Below are 3,869 nucleotides of genomic sequence, written 5' to 3'. Positions count from 1 at the left end.
GTCGAGTCAAGCTGATCGAGGAATCAAGACCTTCCCGAATGGGGTACAGTCGAGATCTTAAGAGGAGGTTCATAGCGGGAGGGACTCAATCGAAACATCTCTAGCAAACCAAGTAGCGAACTGCTTGTATTGCGTCTATCGCGTATTTTGAAGCAAAAAATCCCTTCTTTAAGCAACCCCGTCAAGGCCGCCCTCAAGTATGATCATTTTTGAAGCAACTCTCCGGTTGGAAAAGGTCTTTAGGAGAAAAAGACGCCGTTTCCTAGCTAGATGCGGTAGTTTCTGGACTCCAATACCTGATAGCTACTCGAATATTGCTTCTAGTCGCCGAGCTGAGGCTATCTCTTTCCTAGGTTTGGCTAAGGCAAATGACTGAACCTGTAAAATAGGAAATGAAATGTTATCCGCCAACTCCCCTCTTTCTTCTTCTACTGATCTGATCGAGAATCATTCTCCAACCTGCTTTTAGTCAGGAATCTCGTAATTCCTTTCCCAATCCTGTTCCCAGGGCAGCGCTCAGTAGCAACCTCTCTTTGCAACCCATGGAAGTCGGGGTCTTGCTTTCCTATGCACCCATTTCTCTTGCTCGATGGGATATTAAGAAGAAGCAGCAGCCTCAGATGAGGAGATGGCCAAAGATCTATTATCTGTCCCGTTTCCTTTAGCAAGATCCCTCGTTCCACCCCTAACATAGTAATAGCTCATTCCTTCTAATTCAGTATTTATTGCTCTAAACCTAAAGGCAAGGAGCTACATGACTCAGGCTTATACATCCAGAAAGTCCAGTGGCTACATCTAGCTATCTGAAGCTAACTTGTCCTTATACCACTAGAATAGATAATGGAAGGAAGTTTTAAAGACTACAGGTAAGAAAGAAAGAGATTCCTCCCCTTGCGCCTAGCAAGAGGAAGACTAAGGCTAGCTATCCGCCTTCTCTTCTTACAGTATACTAGGAACTTGTTTTTTACTTGAATACAGAACTAATTGAATCAAAGGAAGAAGGGTCCGAAGGAGGCTCATTAATTATAGTTTTGTTATTCTCTTGTATGCTCTTTATTCGAGTAGTCAGGTAAGTCAGGTAGGGAAGAAAGAAGGGAGTTATAACTTAAATAAAGTTGTTCTGATCCTTATTTTATTAAGACTTTGTTAAATATTTTTTAAACAGATAAAATAGGCAAGCTGGGAAGAATGATAGTAGTTTAGAGGAGGTAAGGTAGGCAAGGAAGCAACTCGACTATAAAGGATAGGAGCGACAAAGCAACTTGCCCCAAGTAAGGTTCCGGAGGTGGAGTTGGAATCCGCAACAGAGGCTGCTGCTTCAGAAACAGAAGAAAGAGAATCCACTGCTGATTATTCAACTTGATATACTGTTGAAACGAGCTCAGATGCTCCGGGGTCTGGTCGAGCCATCTTTGTGTTTGTTTCTTAGTTTAGTTTGCGCTAGCTGGGCCTGAATGCAAGCTCCGTCCCACTTATGCTGGCACCACCTTCCCCGAGGTAAATCTGCTTTCATCTCCTTCACCTCGTAACGAGTACCTGTAAGTGCCCAAAAGTGCGGCTACTACGGGGTGCTTTGACCTCAGGAAACATGCAAATAAAGAATCAACCGATGATATTATTAAACTAAATAAAGCTGCCGATGAAACTCTATCCCCTGATTCAACTGAACGTTCTACTAGATCAACTGATAAAAGCCTGTCAAAGGCCGATCTTAGCTAATACAATCGCTCGTTTACACGAGCTTGTTATAGATGACATTAGCGTACAGGCAAGTAGCAAACGACTGCTTTTCAGCCCCCTTCTTTCTCTCCTTCACCTTTTAGTTCAGGTGTATCCCTTTTTGTTAGTTTGTTGATCCTACGTTTGCTCCATCTTCTCTCTCTTCTCTTTCATCTCCTCTCCTTAGCACAAGCGCTAAGCGATAATAATACCTTTTAGTCGAGCGGATTTCATCTCCTCCGTTTGCTGGTCGGAACGGAACTAGAAGGAGGAGCAAGCCCAGCAAAGATGGGAAGCAAGAAGGCTGCCCCAAGAGAGGATACCTCTAGAAGCTTAGTGAGCATGTCTGGCTTGTCAAGGCAGATAGGAAATACTTGACTGAAAGAGAGGAAAGCAAGCTCACCACTAAAGAAATAGAGATATGGATTGGACTCCGCTCTATGTTCCACTTTGAGCATTCCGTTACGGCACCTCCGATTGCTTCTGCTTTGAGCCGTCTCTAGCTGAGCTGGTAGGAGTGGCTTGTTTCAATGAATATTCCTATAGCACCCATTTCTCCCCTGCTATAGGCATGAATACGATTTGCGGACATGCTTGCGGTTTCAGGAAGTGAAGTGATAGTGGAGTCAGAGTCTTCCCCACATTCCTGCTCAGAGCTTGGGGCAAAGGGCCAGGGTACTTAAGCCAATCTGAAACTTGGACTGTCAGATTCGGGTGATCGATCTTCCCTTTCATAACGTAAGTGACCATTGTAGCCACGAACGAACGCGAGCCCCTCAAGAGAAGGCATACTGATTTTGTTAACCAAGAGTTCAGATAGGAATAGTGGAATATGAATATCTAATTGTTAATTCCATTGATCGTATTCTCATATAACGATAAGTATCTCGGGTCGCTACGGCCATAGGACTAGGTAGTTAGCTTGTTTCGGTCTCGCTCTTTGAACCGTATCCTTGAATTCCGTAATTGAGAAATTACTTTAATAGATAAATATCAACTACTTCATTGAATTAAGCGGGCAGACTCTTTCTTAGCGAGGACAGTAGGAGGCCAGTTCGAGATCGGTAATAGGGGAATCCTTGAGTACTCCTTTAAGCGGCTAGTGGGAAACTGCCTTATTCAAGTTCAGTACGATAAGGGGAGAGCTCTTCGGCTAGATCAGATCCGGAAAGAGCCTACGCTTAGTGTGATCCTGTCTGATAACGAACGGAAGGCTAGCTATATACTTATATAGTATGTATAGTAAAAAATAGTCATATCTGATAAATATAGATTATTTAAATATAACCGTAGGTAACTTAAATATACCCGAAGGTACCTTTTAACTATCTTTATTGTCTAAACATGTGAACTAATAGTTATTTTAAAACCCATCCTATTTTATCTGTTTAAAACCTATAGCCGTTGCTTGTTTGTTCCGTTCAGTACTCTTCATAGTAATAATAGCAGTTCCGGTGTTTTCATTAAAAAGAATAATCTTTAAAGAATCGTTACAAGTGGACTTCAAAACAAGAATCTTTAGGGGCACAGAACACAAACACCATCGGGAGTTCATTTCAGCTCCGTGAACAGAAGCTGTGGAAGAGAATTCTTCAGTTGATCTGGCAACCGAGAAAGCATTCGAGTTCTTTCTCATAAGCGCCTTCTGCTGATCACACTTCCTCTTTCATTTCGAATTCGTCCTTCCGTTGGATTGAGTGAGACAGAAAGACGTGATCTTGCAATGGAGGAATGTCGATTATCAGGCCATTTTCCTTTATCATTTGACAAGATCTTTCATCACCCCCTCTTATCATCATAATGACATGCCAAAAAACGTAGAAAAATGGGCAAATCAACTAAAGACCTCTAAACATAGGAAGCTTGCCTTCACGCCTACACCCTTAGCCAAGTCATCATTCCTCAGCTCGATCATCTGCCAATCGCTTCTCTCTCGATCATCTGCCAATCGCTTAGTCACCAACAGCTTCTTATGAAATGAACAAGAGTTCATGCGGGCAAGGGTGCTCGTAGATCAGTTGACTACATGTCTATAGTGAGAAATCGATGTGAGATTCCTTCAGATCAAATCATCCATTGGCACAAGGTCTCTTTCAAGGCCTAAAAGATGCATTGTAGCAAACATAAGAAGACGCGCCTGCAAGCCTAGC

The sequence above is a fragment of the Corylus avellana genome, unplaced genomic scaffold (genome assembly GCF_965113065.1).
Source record: "Corylus avellana unplaced genomic scaffold, dhCorAvel1.hap1.2 HAP1_SCAFFOLD_32, whole genome shotgun sequence".
NCBI classification, from domain to species: Eukaryota; Viridiplantae; Streptophyta; class Magnoliopsida; order Fagales; family Betulaceae; genus Corylus; species Corylus avellana.
This window is presented reverse-complemented; position numbering follows the sequence as displayed.